The sequence below is a fragment of the Linepithema humile genome, chromosome 3 (genome assembly GCF_040581485.1).
Source record: "Linepithema humile isolate Giens D197 chromosome 3, Lhum_UNIL_v1.0, whole genome shotgun sequence".
In the NCBI taxonomy this organism is placed as follows: Eukaryota; Metazoa; Arthropoda; class Insecta; order Hymenoptera; family Formicidae; genus Linepithema; species Linepithema humile.
This window is the reverse complement of record NC_090130.1, coordinates 2,996,547-3,021,366: the sequence shown is the minus strand read 5'-3', so window position 1 is coordinate 3,021,366 and position 24,820 is coordinate 2,996,547. Positions and strand designations below refer to the sequence as shown.

The 24,820-nt window shown below is 44.4% G+C and overlaps 1 protein-coding gene and 1 long non-coding RNA gene across 6 annotated transcripts in view; one reads left to right on the top strand and one right to left on the bottom strand.

Annotated features, from left to right (window-relative positions):
* LOC105676576 (uncharacterized) overlaps nt 1-3,487 on the bottom strand; it is a 93,992-nt gene extending 90,505 nt beyond the window's left edge. The window contains exons 1-3 of one of the 2 annotated variants that reach the window (XR_001101409.2): nt 3,248-3,487; nt 2,940-3,130; nt 2,668-2,710 (exon numbers count right to left, since the gene is read on the bottom strand). This is a non-coding gene — a long non-coding RNA (uncharacterized lncRNA). The remainder of the gene's footprint in view (nt 1-2,667; nt 2,711-2,939; nt 3,131-3,247) is intronic. The other variant, XR_001101410.2, reaches the window with a different exon arrangement.
* The window catches only part of LOC105676573 (aminopeptidase N-like), a 227,141-nt gene that overhangs the window by 169,718 nt on the left and 32,603 nt on the right, over nt 1-24,820 (top strand). For 2 of the 4 annotated variants that reach the window (XM_067351869.1, XM_067351867.1), the window contains exons 1-2: nt 3,920-4,288; nt 4,423-4,465. The exons of 1 other annotated variant lie outside the window; for it this stretch is intronic. The gene's annotated coding sequence lies outside the window, so the exon portion shown is untranslated. Of the gene's footprint in view, nt 1-3,919; nt 4,289-4,422; nt 4,466-24,820 lie in introns of those variants that run through there. One more of the 4 variants, XM_067351870.1, reaches the window with a different exon arrangement.

Below are 24,820 nucleotides of genomic sequence, written 5' to 3'. Positions count from 1 at the left end.
GCTCACGACTTGGCGCCTCGCCTCGCCCGCCTCGCGCCGCTCTTTCTCTATACCGCGATAATTGCCCTTTTCTGGATCGCACCGGTTATCGGCCCGTACGATCGCTAAGTCGTTAACGTTAACCGTCACGAGGTGTGTGGCATTCGTTCGCCGGCGTAGTGTCAACGTCGTTAAGATATGTTGCCTGATAGATAACTCAATACGCTCGATGACGGATACCTGAATATACCGTTCTTTTGCAAAAAAAAAAAAATTAATGTCGACGCGATTACTTTACGTTTTGAACAAACAAAGATTTGTACTTTGCGCAACAAGAAAAAGAATAAAAGTAGAACGCGCATTTCTGTGTTATAGAGATGCAGAGAGATACACCTTGCGCTGCATACATCTTCCTTTCAGCCTGCAGTGTAACGGAGTGCTCAGTAACACATCACGATATATCACAATTATCGTACTATTATTATTTATACAGTGATCTATGAGCGGAAATCCTCCCGGCACAAAGCGAGCGATCCAGCTTCACTTGGATGGAAAAGGCGGGAGATTGAGGAGCCGCCGATACACACGTGCTCGTACTTTCTGATACGAGCGATAACGCGAGTCGGGTTGCTTCTAATGGACTCGGAGATGAATGATCGAAGAAGAAGGAGCGAGCGGGAGGAAGATAGTGAGAGGAGAGGTAACGTGCCGCAGAAAAATACAAGTAGCTGCAGCTGCGAAGACGGTAATCGCCACCCACTTCGGTACACCCAGGCGTTCAGCTCGAGATTTATTGTTATTATCTAATTGTTGCGCATGCATTAATAAATGCTTTTTGACATGCGAAAATATTTTTCAAATCTTGACTGTTTTACAATCCTGATTGTAAAATATATAGAGATTTGAACAAAATATATTAACGCAAGAGTTATATTTTGTTATCTGCTCGTTCTAGTATCTTTGTGTTCTCTCTTTGTACTTTTATGCAACGCAAAGATTTATATAACAGCAACGTTTCTTCTTAACAACGTAAATTCTTACAATCGCAACGAATTTTCTCGCATTAACACCTGCTAATAAATCTCTCGGACGCGCATTTTTCAACACTATCGTTTTTCATTATTTTTGGGAAGAAGAAATTTAAAGATGCGTAAGTATATGTCACTCCTTAAGATTCGGTGTATCAGCTTGCGTAAATTCACAATGAGTAAATTTTGCGAACCCGCGCGTGTTGAAACTCAAGATTGGCTAGACGTGCATGTTTGTTACTGACAATTGCGCAAAAGATAGAATTGTTGATATAATTTTTATTTATGTAATTTTAACAATATTGATTAAAAAAGATTATTTAAAATTATATATATTAAAAAGTAGAAATTATGACTAGCTAATCTTGATGCAACATGAATTAACGCGCACTAAGTTTCATTATCATAATTGTTATCAGAATAATTAACAACTGTTTAAGAGTTTATTGTTCGATAAGAGATATCGATTTCTTGGAAGATGAGTCCATTTATGGCGACTCGACGCTCTCATCATCGAAAGCCCTGACTGTTTCTCCAACAGATCGCTGCCTACGATACGAGGATCCAAGTAGCGACGAAGACACATTAGCGGATCGTAGGAGGAAAACGTGAATAATATAATCGCCGTTAGTTCTAAGCCTTTTGGAAAGCACATGCAGATGTGTAGGGAGATAACGAACAATAGCGGTCGCCGCGACGTCTAAAACGAGAAACCCAACCTGCACGCTGCGCGTACTCGAGAGTTTTGGAAAGTGGATACGCCGATCCGGTGGACAATAAGAGACAATGCACTCGCGTGCACGCAAAAACGACTCCACCTACGAGAGGACCGCCCACGCGCGAGATTTTTGTGGAGAAGAGCGAGAACACTGAGTGGGGGATTTGGCACGAATAAACGGTTGATAAAGTGTTTCCCCTTCATCAATAATTTAACCAAAAAATGAGTTATTTGATATTAATAAATATTAAAATAATTTAAAAATATAAAGCAATCAATTTTTAATTAAAATTTTTATGTGTCAAAAAATTCAAAGCAAATAAAATAAAAAACTTAGCTGTTTTGTAATTTTTTGCTTGTAAGATAATTATTTCTAAAATTTTCAGTTATGGAACTATATAAATTCACTTCGGGATGATAATAACTAATTTTAGCAGTGCTGTTTATGAAAAAGTAAGTTATCTACAGGTGTATCAACTTCTCAGTTTGGAATTCTGTGGCGCGATTAAACAGTGGGTTCCTGCAAGGAAGTTCGGCTGTCAGCGCTTGCACTTTCGAGGAGAAAAAATATTGCGAAGTTGCCAAAAGGAGAGATAAAAGGCGTTTATGCGCGGATTCCCCACGCCATAAAGAATCACCCGCAGCTCATGAAGTAACGCTAGATTTTATCTTGTGGATACCGAACGACGCGCATCCTTCGAACGTATTTTTTAGAAGCGTGAACGAACACGTTTAATATTTTATTTTATCCTCAGTTAACCTCTTCCAGAAATATAGAGTACTGATTGTCTATTCTTTGCAATCTTAATAAATTAGATAACTCGTTATACGTTTGCCAAAGCGCGATCTTTCAGTAGTTATAGTAAATATTAACAAGTAAAAAGAGAGTGACATCAATATCTTTGTATAATTTATGTAAATATAATAAATAAGCCGACTCACCGATTTGTTGTACTTCTTCAGCTAAATACACCTTTAGTTACATCTGAAAAAATCAATATAAATTTTAGTTACTGTAAAATATTATACATTGTATGCATCGTAATTATTATTTGGCTTTCAATCTAATATTCAATAAATGTTTTAATATATATTTTAATAAATATTATCAAACATTTGGTCATAAATATTTAATAAATTAAATTGTAATTGCGTATGTTTGCGTTATTACAATTATGTATATATTTAAATAATGAACAAATAATTATAATCACCAACAAATGTATGATGATTTGCTCCACTTGTTGTAGAATTTGCCTCGGTCTACTTCGCATCAGTTCCATCGAAGATTCGACCCTGTAGATGCACTTAGAGCAAGCGAGATGAACGACGACCGTTTGGTGATTGAATATTATTACGTACGAAACATACACAGCTAACCGCTATTTATTTTAATTCAGATTACCTAAAATTTCAATGTTAGATTTAGTTAAAAGTATACCACGTTTAGATCCTTATAAACGAATGTAGGAATTATTTTATGTATTTGTGATATCAAAATTTCATATCAAATTATACTCACTGAGATTATAACCTCTTTGAATCTACGATCCGGTCGCGAAACAATTCACGTGGCTAATTGAAAATATTTACGGTAATTCATATGTTTTGACAATCGCCCGTTACTTTAATCGGCACTCCCGACAAAAGTTCGCAATCATTAAGCACTTTTATCACGCGATTACTACAGAAAAATGTACAATTAAACAACTTACGTTCTGCACAGTGCGCAAATCCACCCGGAAAGAAAGTTTAGTTACTAGTAGCGTCGGTAGAGCAGCGCAGCGCACCTAGCGGTCGGTACGGTATAGCGTTACCTTACGAGTTATTTCCGGTTGGATTCGTTACGGCACCAATGCTTCGCGAAATGTAAATTGTGTGATTATGCATTTCATCCTATTAATCGCATAATATAAATGCATAATGATTGCGAATTTCCGTCGGGAGTGTTGATTAAAGTAACGGGCGTTTATCAGAACCTATGATTTGCCGCGAATGTTTGCTAATAATAACGTCAATAGTCTGGCGGTCGGTTCGCGAATCCAAATAGGTTATAATCTCGGTAAATATATGGATTTTGAAACTATAAATTTGCTTAATAATCTCTATATTCGCAAAAAATCTAAGTATTAGTATATCTTTTATTAAATGTAGCGTGTTAAAATTTCAGCCGGTTAGAATTTAAACAAATAAAATGTAATTGTTTACATTTCGTATCTGACAACATTCACGCGATCGCCAAGACGGTTGTCGTTCGCCTTGTTTGTTACGTGTGTGTATACAATATCTAATCGCGGAATGTGTTATGATAGTCGGGATAATTATGTGCATGAATGTGTTACGGTACGAAATGCGCATACCGCTGCGTAGCAAATTCTCAATGTAAATCCGCGATTTTCGCGTGTATGAGAAATGTGCGGGTCGATTTTTGTTCGGTTGTGTGGGTAATTAACAAGAAATGCGGGTTTTCGATATTTATTGATTCTTCGATAGTGAAGGATGTGAAGGAATCTAATGCGGGATCTGTAGCAAGTGGAGCAAATTACGTATAATACTATAGCCTGTAAGTATAATTATTTGTTTATTGTATAAATATGTACATAATCTTATAATAATGAATACATATACCTTGCAAATTTATAAAATATTTATTAAGATATTTATATTCTCCAAGAACTAACTAATTAATTCTTTCAGGTGCAGCTAGGAAAACATACATTTAGCTGTAGTACAACAACCGGTGAGTGAATTTACTCATTATACTAGCGCAATTATATAAAATATTAATATTTTCTGCTGCCTTTTTCATTTGCTAATATTTACCATAATTATTTATAACTGCACTTTGACAATTAGTTTCGTTTTTTATTCATATTTTTACAAATAAATAATAAAACATAAAATCATTTACCTTCTATTGTAAGAATAAAAAATTGCAAATTTTGTATATGCTGCTATTACACTTAATTTTTTATATTTAAAGTACAAAATTTTGGAATTAAAATATTAAAGATTTTGAGTATAATATTTAATATAATTGCAATATACATGCATATATCTTTCACTTAATTTTATTAATAGATATAATTATTAAATGCTTTTGCAAGAAAGCGAATTATCAAAGTATGGTTTTAGATGCGCAATTCGGTGCGCTGAAAAAGCCGTAATTAATGATATAATTGCGTATATAATAATTGATATATATATATAATTGACTCGTTTCTTTTTCTTATTGTGTGTGTGCGTGCATTTAATCAAAGCGATATCTTCTTTATAACCAAACAACCAGTTATTTCTGTCTTGAAGAAAATTATCGGTGCTATCTCGAGAAATAAGTATATTAATAAAATGTTATATCATGTCATATTTTTTTTGTTTGAACTTGCATCTTTACACGCAAGAAAGAAATAATTATCCCTATAAATTAAAAAAATCGTCATATTTGCAAGCTCGTCCCTTCGTTTAAAACATTGTGCCTTCTCACATGAGCACAGGTGCGGGACTCCAAAGCGATAAACAGCGGCGCGTACACGTTCGCGTGTACTCCGGCCGTCATAATAAAGCGCGCAAACTCGGCGTTAAAAAAGTCAACAAGGTGCGAGCGCGGCGAAGCGATGTTCGCTCACGTGGTCCACAGCACGATCGCATAATGAATTTCGGAACGAAATTTCCGTAGCGTTCTCGGCCGGGGATCCGTTTTAATGCGGGAATAAAGTAGCGTCCAGGTCGATAGGGTCGCACCGCATCGCGCAGCGAATTGCCGAAGACAATGGATCCCGTGTACGCGTACGGCCCATATCGGAGGGCTCCCGCGAGCAGAAACGGTCGGCGAGAACATTGTCTTGAAAAACCATAAAATAAAGCAACCGACCGGCTTGCCGGTTTCGGCTGTTCCAATCGCGACCCCTGAGGAGAAGAGCCGCGCTCTTGATGTCCTCGAGATATAATACAAACTTAAATTCGCAAGCGAGCTCTTGAGCAATCTGATAGCTGCCTCCTTTGGCATAGATTAAATCATTACATTGCAAAAAATAATCATATCATATCGCAAATTTTTTTATAACGAATAATAATCGATTTGAATAAGAACTAATGAGAGTTATTGAAATACTTTCGCCATAGATATATAGTTTCTCATAGTCATTCCTTGTCCTGGGAAAAGATACGTGTGGTTTAAATCTCTCAGGGTTTATAAAAACTTGTGAAAGAAAGAGGAAGGATGAGTAGCAGGTGAAATAGGAGTCTTCTAGAAGGAATCGTTCAGTAGGTTCACTTGTTCCGGTGGGAAAAAATCGTCGATCAATAGAACTTTTGCATATATTAATCTATTTTCGGGTCCATTCCTTCCTTCCGAACGATGCCCTTTCACGGGTGAGACGGGTATTGACGAGCGAAGGTACGGCATAGAGCTCTACCTGTCGCTCAATGGAAATAGGATACCTACCTGTTACTTTTTGTGGGAAGATTTTCTCGGCTGTTGCGCTCCCCGGACGCGTTCAAACTCGTGAGAGACCACGTAGAAGGATTCACTCACGAAGTTCCGGCGTAGGATTCGTGGATGTCTGTTCATTTTGTATCGAATTTCATGGAACATCGATCTATTATAGATAGCCGCTCATAATCTAATGATGCTCCGAATTTTCCAATTGAAAAGCGTGTCAGATCATGTAACTCGCAATATCTATAAGTATCAAATTTTACAGCGACGTTTAATATGTAATATCAAGTATCAATCATCAATATGTCAGATTTCTCTTATAAAAATTGTGAAAATCTCTCAAAATATTCATTCAAACAGAGAAGCAGCAAATTCATTTTCTCAATACAGATGGTTGATACAATCAGGCTCTTAAAAAAATGCTTGGATATACGCGTGTATACATTCTCGTGTTGAAAACGCTCGAAGGCGCTCACCGATATCCATCTCGTATCTGTTCGCGCGAACTTGATTTATCGGCCTCCCGCGATAATCCAACGACGCATCGGTGCGCGAAAGAAACGAGGGGGTGGTAAGAATTGCGAGGAGGCGAAAGAAGAACATCGTGGCGTTCTCGCCCTTTCTTTCTGGGCTCGATTCCAGGAATTGACATAAATCCCGGCGGTTTATAATCTGCGTTGGAAGGCCCGCCGAAGATACGATCGGGTGGAGAACTTACGGATGAGAAGGCTACGAGAAAAACGAAAAAAAGATGTGAGGGAGGATGAGGAGAAGGAAAAGAAGAAGTGAATGAACGAGAGTGCGGCGGATATTGGTAGAAGCGGTTTACGCGATACCGCAATCGAGCGATTAAGTTCGTCAAATTTTCACGCTTTATTGACCGTCTGATCGCGCCAAATAAAATTTCACACGTCTTTCGGCTACTACGCTATTATAATTGTTCCTGTAAAGTCCGGAAATATCCCGGGGCGTGTGACTTAAACGTACGGCAATATCTGCAATCGTTGACTGAATAGATGAGGAGAGACCGTAGAAGGAGCACGAAGAAAGATGGATCGGGAAAGTGAAAGAGAGAAAGGGAGTAAGGAGAAAGAGAGAGAAAGAGGCAATCGCTTTCTCGTAACCTCGTGAGAACTAGAGACAGCCGTCGCGAAGCTTTTCGTTGCCATTGTCGCTGGTACTCCGTCGGCTTGTCAATGGAAAGCGCTACAAGATTTTACATCGATTATAAAATCATGAATAATAATTAACAATACTTGATTCTTATAACTATAAATTTTAAACAAAAATAATAATTATTTTCTAATTAGTTTCTAGTCGATGTTATAACAAATTAAGCACACAGTGAAACGTGTGCGATAAAATTTCTAGAGAGATCACAAGGAAAATTTTTAGAATTCGATATGACACTCCGACAGCATACACACACGCGATATCGATGTAGGTGGGTCGTGGTATCGAAAGTGGGGCGTGGATCGGCCGCTATTACCGCGTGTCTAGCTAGCCGGTGGCGCAGGCAAATCGTGATCCACATGGAATACATAGTCGGATAGTCGGCGGCGGCGCGAATGCAAGGAGCGATGCACCCACGGCGGTAATGGCAGAGTTTCACATGAGATGAACGCGAGCGCGGCGCACGAGGAATGAAATTTACTACGTCGGTGACACGTGAGAAAGGATCGGCGTCTCTCCCGCACGCGGAGACCGTAGATGGGACGCTCGGCGGCCCGGCGGCGACGGCGGCGGCGGCGGCGACGTCCGGGATACACCGGAGAGTGCCATCGGAGCGCACACGTGGTGGGTGACGGCGCGATGCATTACGTGGGAAAGTAGAAAAGGATCCGATCGACGGATAGGTACTCCAATTATCGTTCTAGGAACACGAATTAATTAGCGGCCGTTATCGATCTCTACGGTCTCGCGGGTCAAACCGCCGTCGCTTTTTCCCTCCGCCGTGATTTCTTTCGTTCGGCCGCGGACTCAGATTAACTGCAGGCAAGGATTGCCGGCGCGGATGCCTGAGAGAAGCAGAGCGAGTGCGTGGAAGCGAGAGGGAGAGAGAGAAAGTTTCCAGCGGGGCGGTAATCGCGCAAGCAGGTGTACAGGCCCACGGGTCGCCATGGGAGCCTAGTGCCAATAGAGATCCCGGCGCATAGGGAGCTGAGAAACTCGATGGACCACCTTGCGGTCACTCCATGGGAAATGCAACCCCACGAATCCATTATGAGGATCATGCTGCTTCGAACCTCTTAGATGCGTTGCCCTCAATGACCTCTTATATCCTACACGGTCTTCCGTGCTAAAATTTTCCAGAGAAAAGGAAATCTATGTACATCGAATTTAATTAACTTTTGTTGCAAAGACTTTTTTTCACAATTTATTCAATTGGCTATGCGTGACAGCTGCAATTATGTGGAATCAACTGAAAAGAATTGTCAGCATTGGTTAGAATAGTTGGTTTAAATTAATTTGTTTTATATTTAATTGTGAAGAATTAGAATTTTGAGTTATTTATAAATGAGAATCGATGCGAACCGGTGTCATTGTCAGCGTGAAAGTGATCCACTGATTTCCACGCCACTGCCGGTCATCATATTACCTTGTTACGTTTTTGCGCGGCGTATAATCACGTCCTGCCATAATATGCAGCGTGTATATTGTTATATTAAGGCTCCGTAGGGCTTCTAAGAGGAGAGACCGTATACAACTCCGGACAGGTAATGCCCTCTTTAGCTAACTGATTACGAGTGTTATTAACCCTTTACGTAATTCTGGCTACCCTCATTTCCCCGAGGCTGTTCATTCCGTTTGAAAAGTAGACTGCAAAATAATCCCATTATCGAGTACATGACTGCCTCTGATAATTTATCTTCTGCACTCATATTTTTTCTCACCGTTGTAATAATGAAATAGAAATACAGCTCTAAGGAGCAGCTTCTGGAAAACATATATAATATACATAAACACATTATTGATATAAAAATATTAAAGTAGATTATTATTTTAAACTGGAATGGATTTTTCTCTAGATATTTTACAGTTATCTTGATTAGACAAGTGGCATCGCACAAAAATTCTATGAAGATCCAGCAGTGGCTACGTAATATGCAAGGAAGATATTAAATACTTTGACCTATTCAAGTCAAATTCCAATAATAGAGTCTCAGCTCGTGAATGCTATTTACGTTACAACGAAAATCTTCGAAACCACGCTTCCGCGTATCGGAGGTCAACCATACATTACGTCTCCCCTGTCGACAAGGCGGCAGCCGTGGCGAAGTTCGATGTATTGAAGATTTTTTTCTTCGGGCCCGCGGGCGTAGCTTTATACGAAGCGTGGCGCAACTTATCGATATATCCCAAGCGTTACGTATAATAATGGTAACGAATAAGGGAGCAGCTTATGACTGTCGGGTACCGTAATTAGAAATTTCACGGCGCATAACGATCTATTCTGCTCGGGAAGAAACCGTGCGCGCTGCCTGTTCGATGTTACGACAACAACGAAATCACTTTCGCACGACCCAGAGGAATAATCGGCGCTCACCTGTACGCGGGAAAGACGCGGTACCCGCAGCGTAAACGTAGGAAAGGTGAAATCCCTTGCGCATTCGCGCGCGCTCGCGCGCGGGGAGGCCCGGCCCGGGTCGTGCGAGACCTGTCGCCGAGATCAAGCTGCATCCACCGGGCCCCACGAGCCCTTTCATCCCCCTCCGAAGGTGCAACCTGCACTTCCCACGGACGTCCGGTCCAGACCGAGGGATAAAGACGAGTTTAAAAGCGGCATGTGTGACGCTCGCAATCGAGCGTGCAACGTCGCACGTCGCATTTCGACAATCTCTTGTATTCCTTTATGTCTGAGTCCTGCCGCAGGATCGATTCTTTACCTGAAAAGAACGCTTGCGCTTCGTTGGCGCGCAGACGCTAAAGCTTTCCTCACAAGTCGTTTTAGAATCGCTGAGTTAATATTAAATTATCTCCTCGTTGATGGATTGTTTCACTTTCCACGTCTCGACTTGGCTCATTTCACTCTGGTAAAGATTTAGGAACGTGACTTATTAGAAATGATATCGCGTTCAAGGATAGCGATTCGATAGATAGTCTTGAAATATGCTTGGCTTTCCGTCCTCGTTATCACTTCTTAAATTATTTACAAGTAAATTGCATTCAGGCAATCTGTGGAGGAAGAATTATGTTTGACATATTATTGGCGTTTCAAATTTTAAATTCACACATTGATACGCGCGATCGAAGAATTCGGGTCATCGCGGTCTGACCGATTTTCATCTGTTTACTCCGCCATCGCGCCGCTGACTTTCTTCGAAGATGATCGAAGCACGTTCGTGGCATGATAATGCTATCATTGTATGGAGGCTCGTTGAGGATGACACGCGGAGACACGGGAACGCCGCGTCTTCAGGTCCGGGCTAGTAAAATCTGAATACGCGGAGGCTGCCTCTCTTGATACGGCTTGACACGAAGACAATCGCCGATGATTGCCGTTAAGAAGTATAATGGCGTGGACTGCCTGCGATCCTCGGCGTTCTCGAGATCTCCATCTTCATCACCAGCGCAGCCTTCCTGGTGTGACCTCCGCGCCTACCGCGATAGGAACGCGCAATTTCATTCTAATCGATCGTACGCCCATCCACCGCTTCTACGCGCCGGCTATCGATGTTGATTTAACCACGCGCCGCGCTGTGGCGAGAGCGAGTCAATAAAAATATCTTTCCCATCATTCGCGTAGCATGAGAATTTTTACGGTTGCTACTAGCTCGCGTATTTTGACGGCTGCGCGATTTATCTGCGATTAACCTTGATATCATTAATTATTTAATCAAGAAATTATTGCACCGTGCAATGGTAACGTGTAATGGTGTAATAAATTATAATCGTACATCAAAGTGCATATGTACGTACTTTGCTGCACAAATTTATTCTGCATTTCGATTTTTCTATTTCATATTTGTAGAATATTATATGCCAGTTGAAATATTCTGTCGTAATTTATTACGGCATACAACCACCGTCGGCTAAACTTTCCTAAGTCACGTGGTGGAGGTCATTGACCTGTATCCCTCGCGTACACGGGGATAATATCCACCGCGCCGCTCTCCCATCGGACACTTTTTATCCAGCTTCCGGCTCGGGGTCCCCCGTGTGCACGGCGTTCGGGCACCGGAAGCGTTTAGGCCTCGTCACGCTTGTTTTAATTACGCGAACAGGCCACCGACGGTCCTCCTTTTTTGTCCGCGCGCGCACGCATACGTGTACGCGCGGTCGGCCGTGAGCCGACAGTCGGTTCGACACCTGGCACCCCACAGAAGGGAATTAATTTTTCGGATTAGCTTATCGCGCACGACCTGCTAGCGACTTCGCGGAGAACGGGGTTAAGACCGGCTGAGCGGCTTTGGGTTAATGAAGTTCCGGGAGATGACGAAGCTACACGCCGCTGTTCCACCTCCGCGTACAGTCTGATTATTTATTCCACGTCTGCTAATTGAAGAAACCGCGCTCGAGGACAGCTTCGGGCGCCGATAAAATCGCGATGCGATAAAAGCGCGATTGACACGAATCGCGATCGTTGTTGCGGTAGAAAGTAGCGAATGTATCGAGGCGAGGAGCACTCGAAGAGCGAATTCAGGTCTGCACGTACATTCTCGGCGGTGCGAGTCATCGGAAAATAAATACTTTCCGCGCCTAGTGCTGTCTGGAGTAAGGTATGTTGATATTCCGCGGCAAAGGATTTACTCCTCGCGTCCGTCGCTCCCGCCTGCCTCGTTCGCAAGCGAGATTCCGTCGCGGTCCTTAACAAGCCATTCGACTTCGGTAACGGCAGTCGGACGTCTTATATCGTGTACGTTTCGCGATGCACGCAGCATGCGGCTGGCCACAATTTACTCTCTTCGCGGTGCGTTTAGAAGCTACGAATCGGTTCGCGTGAACGACCGGCACACAGCCTCCGCGGGGTGGCCGCTCGCACGCGGATCCTTCGTCATCCGGCCGCGACCCTCGCATGCGTATTAGCGTGGACATTACAATTAGCATTTTTCTTCGGCGCCTGTACGTTACATGCTTTATCGGCCGAATAAACAGCCGTAGAATATTGGCCACTAAAGCTTCGCTTAATTATTCCCGGAACGGCCACCACCGGGAGCGGAGGGTCGTCGTCTGTCAACTGGCAGGCAGGAAAAGAGGAGGAAGAAGACCGGATGGGACGGGCGGTGGTAGCGTGACAGCGGGGGGAAGGCAAGATCCATGGTCAAGACAGTATTTTCGGATTAATCGGTCGTTTATGCGCCGCCGGTACGAAACCGCGGTCGCGTATAATCTACCTTACGACGCACATTACCGGTAAATCTCGCGCTATGGCCGTAAACGGCGATGGCACTTTGATTGCTGGAATCCTGGAGATTAACCTGTTCCGCCAGCATCCGCTCTCGCGCGCGAACGCGTTCCAACGTCGGCCTCCACCTGCGCTCGATCGCGCGCGCGCGCGCGCGCGTGTATGTGTGTGCAAGCGTAAAAACGGCGTGATCGACGATTGCCGCGGGCGAAGATTCACGATCGACGCGAATCGGCTGGAAGCTCCGGCGGATCTTTCGAGCGCATTAAGCGTTCGATGTTATTTCTGTAACATGAAAGAATATCATGATTTATTAAATAATTTCAATTTTCGAAATTTTTAGGAGTTTTAGAATTTTACGGGACAGGTATTTAGCGAATTAAACAACATCGCCTTCGAAACGTCAATTCTTATTTCACAGTAATTGAATTGTACGAATTCATGTACCGCATTTCGCGCCGAAATTCGACGTATCTTTCTAAAGAAATGCCAGGGCAACATAGAGGTTCTATTTGAAATCTATCCGCGGAACGGCTTCGTCGGTTTACCACAAAAGCGAGTGAAAATCGGTGAAAGAGACCGCTTGGTCGAACGAGTGGATCATGCCAGCCGAATCAATCCAAGCATGATTAAGGTTGGCTCTACCTTAGAGGCACGCATCTCCCATCGCTTCTTTCTTGTTCTATCAGCATCTTAAGGCTTTCCCTCGCGGTACTATCCGTTTCAGGTTGCATTGTCTTGGCCGGGGCCGCGCTGTCTATTTGCACGCGGGTTCTTTGAAGAAGCCGCCGCCACTTTTTAGCTACCGCTGTGTTAAACTAAGCGAGAGGCATCCTTACCGCAAGGAGGAAGCCTCAGCGTTCCCGGTGCTCGCGGTGCACGACGGCACACCAGATATGCTCCGGATCCCTGTTTTCAGGTCGGCGTACGGAGGTCAGCGCGCGCGCTTTATACCAAGTGTGGGCTTGAGTTACTCGAGCACCAAACTCCGCGAGCCTTTGTACCTTTTCAAGCTGAAGACGCGCTTCGTGGTCGCAATGCTTCTCGAGCGGAATACCATCGGGGGATCGGGTGAACCTTTGGATGTGTAATCATGAGTAGTCAATGCGTTAAAAAGCTTCTACTATGTCGAGGAACTTTCACGAGCGACCCGCGGAATGTTGGTATCTTTTGTATGTTTATCGCATTTGTGGTACTGAAATCTGATATTATTAGGTCCGAATATATATATAGGTCAAATTATACACGTCTTAACTTGGAACCGCTTCACGATTGCGCGGCGTGTAAGATGTGTAGAGAAATGTCGCTTAAACATAACTCTTTCGGATTTCCTTGTCTCCAATGTGACGCGCGAGGACGGCCAGGGGCCAAACACAAAAATGATCCCACGGTCCTTTGAAACGGCAGCATCCTTTATTACGAGACGTTTGATTCAGTATCACGCCTCGCTCGTACGAATCTCCACGGACCTTTTCATAGGACGCGAGACGTTTAACATATGAAAAAGTCTCCTGTGGGATGAATGGCGCTGCGCGCCGCTTTTGTCGGGATTGTTTCTTCTTTTTCTTCTTCCTCCTCTTCCTTCTCTTCTTCTTCTTCGAGCAGACGACAGGTTTGCGCTATCACGTGGGTGAGGTCACGCCCGGATACACGTCGGCATATATGAATGTTTAGTGCTGCTCTACCTGCGATCTTTCGATGTCGTCTCGACACTTCCTCCGCTTTATCTTGCATCATCGATAGACGCGCTACTGCGCGTTACTTATAATAAATATACTGGATAACGAAAATATTTTTACCTCGAATTTTTTTATTATCTGAACGAATTCTTGTGAGATACTTCCAGCAATTATTTTAATCCAATTTTAATATTTCGTATTCTAAACTTGATGTACGACAATCGATTAAGATTTTTATTCGCGTAAATGAGAATAACTTGTTGGCGCTTATTATGCAGAATTCGGAAATTCTATTCAAGTGCAAAAATAACTCGGTTATACGAGTGTGTCTTTGTCGTGTAAGAAGGAACCCATTATACGCGAACAAAGTTTTGTTCGTTGCTCGTAAATTTGCTTGACGCTCTGCCGCACCACTCGGCGACGGCTGTAACATGCGAATAAAGTCGTCATCGCGTCTCAACGTCCACTAATCCTTCCCCATTTATTCGGAGGACATCGAGTGTGCAAGGATCGACTCCGACAGGCCGCCGAGACATTCGTTGCGAAAAAGCCGATGGCGGTTCCTTTTTCGAGGCCTCGCCACTTGACTCGCGCACAATGTACCGACCGTCTCTTCTCCCCTCTAATTTCCCCCTCGATTATGTCCTTTCATCCATGTCGATCCACGAGTTCCGCAACCCCTAATGCGGGTTCATTATTTTCATGTTCCTGACGCGAGCGCGTAGATCGCGATCGGAGCTCGAGAACTGGTGGGGTGGCCGCGTAGGGTGGCATTTTTCTGCAAGGCGGATCAAAGGGATTAGGAAAACGGGAACACGATTGAACAAGTGATTCGCGAGCCCTTCTGCGAAGAAACAGAACGTCAACGGCCATCTAATTGACACTTTAGAGTGCATCGCGCATTCGTTCTCATCGCATCGATCATCCGGCAAAATTTGAGAATAAAAGCAAAAGAATATTCCGTAAAACTTTGTACGAAATAATATGTTGGCACAATTTTAACATTAGAAAATTATTCTACGTCACTTACATTTATTCGTGCATAAAGTATTGTTCAAAAAGAAGGAGCGTAAAAAAAAGGAAAAAGAATTAAGAATTTAAATAATGAAATGGAAAGTTATTTTTTGCGCGGAACATTAAAGTAAACGTGCGGTTGGAATGTATATATTTCAATTTTAATCGAGCATATTTATGCGGAATAACGACATGAGCGAGAAGTCGCGCAACAATGGGTAATTCGATAGTCCAGATTAAGCCACAAAGATTTAGAAGCGAAGCGCACAAAGCGACAAATGTGTCACGACAAAAACTCGCGGGCCCCTCCGTCGCGACGCGAGGTACCCTTGGCGTGCATAATGTCGCTCCAGATTGTACGAGACACGATAACATCTTAACGGTCGCGAGCGTCAATTCTCCTCTCGTCTCTCGCTCTTGGTGGCCGGCAGAAAAGAGCGGCAGTAGTAAAAAGCCGCACCAACAATAGTCAAGTGTCGTGATTTGTGCCCGGTCGCGGAGGGCTATATGCCACCATCCAGTCTTAATTAACCCCCGTTCCCACGTGACTTCTTACCCCCGGAACCAGAGGGGGTTCCTTCGCCGCGTAACGTACTTTTCTACGCTCCGTTACACATCGTCAAAGGGTCCCCGATTCCTGTCCCCGGATGAACATACCGAATCACTTGCCACCGCGTCACCTGCGCTCCAACGTCTCCTAAGAAGAATATTGATCGTCATTAAATCGAGAGCGGTTCGACAGCGCGTGAAGCGACAACGCTTAATCGTATTTTGTTTAACTGCTCTCGAATTTTCGCTATTTATTTTCACTGTTTCGCGAATATGATTTACCTCGTAAAATGTAATACTTTTGTTTCACGCGCATAGGTGCCGATTATTAGCAATAATGTCCGACTTACACGCAATATTCTGGGCGTTGTCCGTTCATTATTCTAACGAGCTGTGCTCTCGCGCGTACATCTTAATGACTCAATATACCACCATGCGTGGCCCCGCTCGTATATCATAGGTTAACGCCGCGCGCGAACCTGTGTTCTCCTCACGTAACGCCGATATTGTTTCCGCGAATGGTGAGAAATGCGCCGATGGCGTTATAACGCCCCTTAGCCCCGCGGGGTTAAACGTTCACCGCGGCTTTAGAATAATGGCGACTATTAGGTAAATAGCGTCTCGTGTCGATGGAACGAGCTCGGCGATCGTTTAAGCGTCCTCCCAACCTGTTCTCCTCGCGTTTATTATGCCAAATAAAGCGATGAAGGCGTGTATTCATTCGTATGGTCAGTGACGTTCGACAAACGCGGCGTTGCCGCACGAGAAAGAATAAATAACGGTTTAATAACGTTTTCAGTGCGAGTCTTTGTGTCGAGCAACCCGAAATTGAGCGCAACATCGTTGATTTTCATCGTTCATTCGCCGTTACATAAAGTCTTTTGGCAAGTGAGATAATTCATTTGATACTTTCGTGCTGGAAAAATCACTACTGGCAAAGCGGCGCTTCGAGCCGCTGATTACTGCAATAATGCATCAATTGGCTTTTACGCTTTACCGGTAACAGCCGCATTAGCGTTCTGCACCATCGCCAATTACGGCAAGCCAAATTTTTGCGTAGCACCCTCACTCCGGTGAAGCGCTGCGTTCCGCTCACGTAGATCTTCAGGTAGAACCGACGCGCACGTCACGAGGATTAATGACGACGAACGAACAGAACAATCAGTCGACGGACGACTTTTAAAGCGGCGGCGGCGGCGGCGGCGGCATCATCGCGAAGTGTTCCTTCGTGATTCTCGTTAAGCCCATCTTTCCCGCTTAATTCGCGTAACGGTGCGCCGCGCCGGCGAGTGTCGTTACATCAGAGATTTCGTAGATGCCTGGCGCCGGAGTTGGTAACTAACTCGCAAGCTAATATCCTACGATGCGGCGAATAATGCGCGGGCGATATATTGCTCGGGTGCGCGCAAACGCGAAAGACGGGGGACAGGGTAGGCGATACGCGGTAGGAAAATGCGTTTCCGGGCAGGTACGGGACTTATGACCCCGGGCAGATGAGGTGCTGTCCCGGCCTGTAATCACGCCTAACAGAGGCCACCGAGTCGCCGGCAATCTTGACTCGGTTTCGAGCCGCGGCCCAGGCTTAGCGGCAGCCCTCTTACCATCAAGCAGCGGCCTCGGCGTGCTCTCTCGCGGAATCGGATAATGGAAACCCCGTGTTAGCACGTTCGATTCCGCCGACTCCCAGCTAGTTTCGACCCCATGGGAAGCCGGCCTTAAGTCGGTAGCCGCGCGCGTGTTTGCCCTTCGCCGAACGGCTCGTTGCGCGGAATTTCCAATCGTAATTTCATCCGAGAGTGCGATTTGCGTTGCGCAATTTTAATCTTTCATAAGCTCGCGAGTTTGCGCCTTGTCTTTTTGCTCGCTCCGATTTGTACATTTCCAGACGAATTGCCAAAAAAGTTAATACATTCTGTATCTTAACGAGAGTTTTTCTTATTTATATTCTAAATTACATTGTAAAATTGAGCGATGAAAGATCTTTGTTATTTTCCTCAAAAGTGCTGGCGGTGGCAATGGTGTATCCATCGAGATTCGATTCGTTCGTTCTCGGAGAACAATTACAAGAGGCAGTAGTCGTTAGCCTATGCCCCCGCGTTAGTATGCGCTCCGTCACACCTGACTGGCCGCATAGCACACGCGGTGCCTTCGCCGCCGACAGCGACTCGAGTAACGGCCGGCCGCGGCGAAATATCCTCTTACTACCCCGGCAGGAACGTTTCGCAACGTCTGTTGAGTTAATAGGAAAGAAAGACGTCGAATTCCGCCGTGATCGCTTGACGATCGATGACATGCCGATCTAGGCTTTTTCACCGTGCTCGGCCCTCTGCGCCCACGTGAAGATCCCCGAGATCGGCCGCCGATATATATTATAGGTCGAGTCACTCTCACTCTGCCAATCTCTTCTCTCCGGCCGGCGATAAAATTCTGCGACTTTCTAGAGCGCCGGCACGCGTAAACCCGATTACGCCATCGCGGTTCGTTTTCTCGGCTCTTCGCCGTCGAAATATTATTCACGAAACGTCAGTGCTTTCAAGCGCTCTTTGTACTTCGAACGAAACAAAAACGGCGCTTTCTAGCGCGAAGCAGAAATCATAAGTAATAGCCGAGAGTTATTCATGTCGTGTTAATATAATGCAAAATTTTTATCGCCAACACTTTTTTTTTTATTACCGCGAGTGCGATCGTATCTCGAACAATCTGCTCGCACTGTGAGGTTCTTCATCTTCTTATTCTCCGACACCCCCTATCGTTCGTTTGTTTAAGATCGTTCGATCGTCGATACCGGTGCAGAGGCCGGTTATTGATGACTCGAGCGTCCAGGACGGCTCGCGCGCGAGCTGGTTTTGGCTTAGGTTACCAGCGATTTGTATGACATTCGATCCTTCGCCCACGCGCGCGGTGCCTCGTACGCCGCGCTCGATCCGCGCACCTCCTCCGGTCGCGATTACTCGCCTCGGACGACTCGTCCTGCCGCTGGCACGCTTTCAAGACTCGCTCGACGGCTCTATTTATTTCTATAATTCGTTTTATTTATTCACCGTCGTTCGACGCGCCGTTCTATTCGCGTTCAAGCGCGCGTTGATATCGTAAAGACCAACAATTACAAATTTGCAAGTGTAATCTCACAATCTCCTGCAAAGTCTAAATTTTTTTCTTTTTATTCGCAACAATTTTTTTACAATGCTAAAAATTTAAAAAAAGTTGAAATATAAATTTATTTTGAAGAGCAATTGATTATATATAATACGGCGAGGATCAAACGGGATGAGAAAACTCGGAAAGATAGAGTTCGCGGAAGTACGAGGTGCGCGGAGGTCGCAGGACTCAAAGGAGACGGACCGGAGAGAGCGACGGGGTCCAGCGAGAAGGGCCCGAGGCAGCAGGGCTCGAAAGGTCCCGCGCATTCGTGCGCAGGGAGACGGGAGGAACGAACGTAGCCTGTTCCCAGTTCCCAGGCAATTCTATGAATACGAAATACGAGGTCGGTCGGTCGGTCGAACCGCTGCGGCGCACGCTGCTCGCTTCGCTCAATCATCGCAGACACGCCCGCCATACCGGCTTTGCATAAGGCCGCCCGCGAGCTCCGTCGTATCTCCCTACTTTTCGTGATGATGTCGGTCGTGTTAAGGTGGATGTATACGACATACACGCTCCTATTTACGCGCGCGACACGCAAAGGTCGCCTTCCCTCCGTGGAAAATCATAGACCGCGCCGCTATTGCCCGCCGTAATTGTTTCACCGCTAAACGACAGCGGGACAACGCGATTACTGTCGTTAACTTCATTAAAACGCTCGATATCTACTTGCGCTGAATGGCTAATACACGCTATTATTATCGAGGTGTATATAATATCGCTAATCAGTTTATTTCTGCGATCGAAAACACCTGCTTGTTCGCGAAAGTTTAACATATGTTTTCTTATCTGTCTTTCAACATAGCTTTACGGAGCATTCAGAGTGAAAAATGGCAAACCGATCCACAAGACAAAACAATATGATTTAGAAAGAAAGTTTCTAATTAGAACACGCATTTTCTCTACAAAACTATTACGTTGTAGTTAAATTCTAAAGCCACATTCGCGTCACTCTAGCAAAACATCCGCTAGGCATGCAGCCTTGACTTTTGCTCGCTTGTTAGTTATACACGCGATGCATAGTAATGGCAGAGCACATTTTTCGCTCGTCGCTTTACGATCGCACTGGTAGCCCACCCTGTTGTCAACGTCCACATAGCACCGGTCCTAAATTACGCTTAACGATTGCCGCGTCGTCGGTGTCATTCCGTATTGTTCGACGTCGTGCCGATACGCCGTGTGTCGGCAACGCAAGGAAATTCGATATTTCCTGCATGACAAAGTGTCTCTCCTCGTCTATAAAAAAAAATCTCGTTCTCTCTCTCTCTCTCTCTCTCTCTCTCTCTCTCTTTTGCACCCCTGATGCAAGACATGCCGACGGGGAAGAGGAACGGCGGGGGAAGTGCACGGACAACGAGACAAGCACGTAACGAAGCGAGCCGTAAATAACGCGGACGGACAATGTTGTGAATTACGGTGGTACCGAACCCATAAACGGCATGGTTTTATGCTTGCCGCAACGAGACGCGGCCAGCCACACAGCGCGATCGTTCGCGCTTCGTCGGACGCGACGGTGGCGGACGATCCGGGACCAACCGCGTTGTCACGCCGAACGCTTTTCTTTTCCGTAATTGGTGCTTTCTCTGGCAGCGACTTCTGCGACCTCGCTGCCAGCGGGGATGCCGGAATAAAGTCACTTTATTGCTTGTAGCGTCGCGAAATGAGACTTTAACGCGCGCGCCTTTTTACGATATCTTCGCCGCCGCTATGATGCGCGGTTTATCGTTGCGCGAATATCAGGAATATTAAAAGTATCATGGTAATTAATATGCAAACGCGACTTGCATGACCAGTAAAAAAATTATTTGTAGAAACTTTATTAATTAATTTTTTGGATAATTACCGACGCAATTAAACAGTAATTTGAGAAGTTTTCATTGATATAATATTGAGCACTAATAGATATTTAGAGACGTTTAAAAAATAGAATATCTAATAGTCGTCTGGCGTTAACCGTAAAACGGGGTGGCTTTGTCGCAGTCCTTGCGCGTGTCTTTTACCGCGTGTCCTTCTGCAAGGAGACTTCTCCAATCTTCCTTCGCCCTACGACCACCGATAGCGCGTACCATCGTACCGGTACCTTTATTGCCCGGCAGGAGTTACGTATCGAGCGTGGTCCGCGTGTCGGAGAGTCGGGCGGATAAGTCCGTGGAGTGGAGAGAATAATGGAAGGACTTTCTACTATCAAATAGATTTATGGATATCCAGCCGAGTACCTACTACCGAGGTTTATATGGCCGCGAGCACGCCGTCATGCTTTATTCGCCGTTAAGCGCAGACGTCTCGCAGATATCCCGCGCGCCACGAAAGAGGCGAATATGTTTATCGCCCCGCGCGAAGATCATGAGGCGGATTGACGCGGGAGGAGCGCGTGAAAGCGGGCCTTTGTATTGTTTGGTTACAGCTTTACGGAAACTGCCTGCGTCCGCCGCGTGTTTTACGGCTCGCCCGCCGAGCGCGTACGCGAGCGCTCGGAACAACCGCCGACTTAAATTATGGCAGGTGATTATAATGCCATATAAAGAGATAATGGTGCGCGAGATATCCGATTAAAGCTGTGTAAGAATAGCGTCCTTCTTTTATTTGGCCGCGCGTAGCCTTGACTGTGATTTATGATTTGTTATGAAATCCTCGGTAAATTGGAGTTAAAAAGTTAATTTATTTCTCTTATCATTGTATAAATATTCAAGGAAAAATTGCTACGCAAATAAGAAACATTTAAGACGGATTATTCGGAAGGGACAATAGAGGCAGCGAAGGTTGACTCTTGAAGAGGTCATCGAGATTATTCATCTCGACTATCTAGCGGGATTAATTCGACGATGATCAATACGTTTCGTGTACTGTCGCATCCTCGAACTCGTTCGGAGACCACAATCGGTGGTCAATTATTCACATGGATGACTCGGCAGATGGGTACTCAACGTTTGAACGAGATCGAAGAACAACGATACCTATCATCTAATTCTAACTCACGATTCATGGTAGAACAATGTTGCGGTAACCGTTATAGGACGATTCATTCTCCACGAAAGCGCGGCTGGTACTTGCCAACGAGCTTCGACGACCCTTCGGTCGATAAAAGTGATCTTTGATCGTCGATTCGATCGGAGAACCCTTTGAAATACATCGTATATTTTTATATATAAATCTTCAATTGAAGAACACTTCTTATTTCGATGTATTATGATACACATTTGATTTATTAAAAGCTTAAATCTTCGCGACTTCTTCGGGAAGATATTTCTTCAGCTATTTCTGTCTGTCTCATATGCGTGCGTAGTAACCATATGAAATGCTAGGCAATCCCTGTCCGGCAAACCGTGTTCCAGCAATTATCCGTTAGCTGGCCAAACCGGCTGAGGTTCTCAGCATCACACGGAGGACCGATCTGGAGCCTCGCGTTATCGCCACATCTCGATACTTCCGTTCGCCGGAGGGCGTAATCCTGCCCTCGATCACCGCACGATTCGCTCGTCTACGATTACACGATAAAAGTATGTAAACCTGTTCGTGAATTACTCTAAGTACATCGCTTCTAAGAACTTCTTTGGGAAAATCTTCAACAGGGCCGAGCCTTTCTGCTTTGCCGCCGCATACAGATTTCGATCGAGAATGCAAAGTCAGAATTGCTTGGTATTCAGAATAATAATATCAAAGCAGACGATATCTCGTAAAATAATATAATGGGGCAATGTTATGTTCTGTTTCCTTCTTCTCGATATTTCGTAAGGTTGTTTAAATTAGCTAGATTGCATCTCACAATCAGTGCGGCCCTGATCTTCAGATTTATGAACAACGTAACTATTTTTTTTATAATTATTCTTATTCATAATGGTAAATATCTACTATCTACATATTTTACATTGCGAACTTGCATACAAATTACTACAATTAACATCGAATATATGTAAACATATTAAACGTAATAAGGATTCATTATGCGAACTTGTTTATCTGATCGTTAAAACGCCGCCATTTAATAATTTAATATTGCATCTTTCTAAACGCGATATTAAATTAAGCTGCTATATTTGCATAACAAGATTAAATGTGTAACATGATGAATTGATAGATGCGACGTGTCTTGATCAGTTTTTTGGGCGTCAACATCGATGCATTACGCAAGAATAAAGTGCCTTGCCAATGTTTGTCCATTTTCCAACTGTTTATTTTCAAATTAACCTTCCGTACATGTACGAACGCCCGCACGGCGTAACGTGCGCGCGTGACCGGCGCGTGTCACCTGTCTGTCACGGTCTCGTGAGTGCACGCCACCGCTACTTTCGTGGACACCCTCCACGGTGGAGACATGGCCGACTGACCCCCAAGACCTGCTGCTGGAGGTAACAATCCTCTCCTATTTCAGGTATACGCGTGTGAGGACAGCAGAAATGAACATCAAAATTCAAGCAGGTGTGCACTTTGCATAAAACTTCATAAATTGCGATGAAAAAAGTTCCATTAAACGTGAAGCATAAATAAACAAATTTTTAAATTTTAATTGTTAAAATTATTAAGCAAAATTTATGAATTATATTTCAAATTAAATTATTATTTCAAAGTTTTACTAATATTACTATATACATTTTAGATTATTTTTAAGTAGTTTTTGAAAAAAAAAAGACGAAACCAAGAAAAATGTTGCTACAATGCTAGATAGTTTATCGTTTTCTGTTAGAAATGTTATAACGCTCTGAAAAAAGTCTGTTCAAGAGCATGCGAAACGCCATTACCTTAAACTGGCGAAAAGATAAGGCGAAGGGTTGCCTGGCGTCATATGCCGAGGATTCACGGACGGTTGGCGTGGATACGCCCGCGTCTTGGGGGCTGCAGGTGCAAAAAGGTACTCCTTTGGCGGATTCATGCTTGCGTGATTCCAGAAGCCGGGCAGGTCCTTCGCGGAGGGCCCCCTCCGCCAACAACGAATTCTCCTGGCACGCGTTTCTGACCGCTGGTGTTCCGCGAACATATGTGAAGGAATCATGCTCGACTGCGCCGCCTTGCCACCCCGCAGGTACCTCTTGGTGGCGGCCGCAGGTGGTGGTGCACCTTAAACCGCCACCTTGAAGCAGGTATTCAGGAAGTGTTCCGCGCTCGTTTGCACACATCAATTGGCAGGATGTACAGCTATTCATTTGTTTCTCCACGGAGTTGTGCCTAACTCTTACTTTTAATATTTTTAATTGCTTTCACTGCAGCATATTTTGGTGTTGAACAAACATTGGCAGGGTATATTTTATTTTTGCATAATTTTGCATAATTGATACGCCCAAAAACACATCCTGTTCGTTAATTCATCATTTTGCATATCCGATTTTGCTACGTGAATATAGTAGCTCACTTTAATATTGCGTTTATAAGTAGATGTGAATAATTGAAACATCTACACAAATACATTTTTAAAGATCTTTTGCTCTCTATAAAGAATTAGCGCACCACGTGAATATTATTGAAAATATAGATACTCGTTATAAATAGTCGCCAGTGGACTGTAGGAGGCTGCACAAGCACAGAACGTTTTTCATATGGACAGATCGCGGCGATATCTCAACGGTATTGTCGGCCGGCATTTTTGCCGGAGGGTGAAAATCGCAAATGTAAATCGTCACCGAGTTGCATGTTGATACCCACGCGTTCGGATGTTAAATGTAGAAGGATTATGGCGACTGTGCGCGGCATCGATATTTCGAATGTATCGGCGGTCGACATCAGTCGGGGAGGGGTTTATGGAGGTGTTCCGCCGATGATGCGCATAACGGAACGATATAGATTTGCGAATAAAGTTTCGAATCATTATGTTTTTTTTTATCTCAGACGGAAGCGCCTCCGACCGAGCGTATTTCAATGACGATTGTCACACGTTGCCCGTATCGCCGTTGTAAAAGAGACATGCTGAACCGTCGCGTCGCTGGCAGGTAACAACAAGGT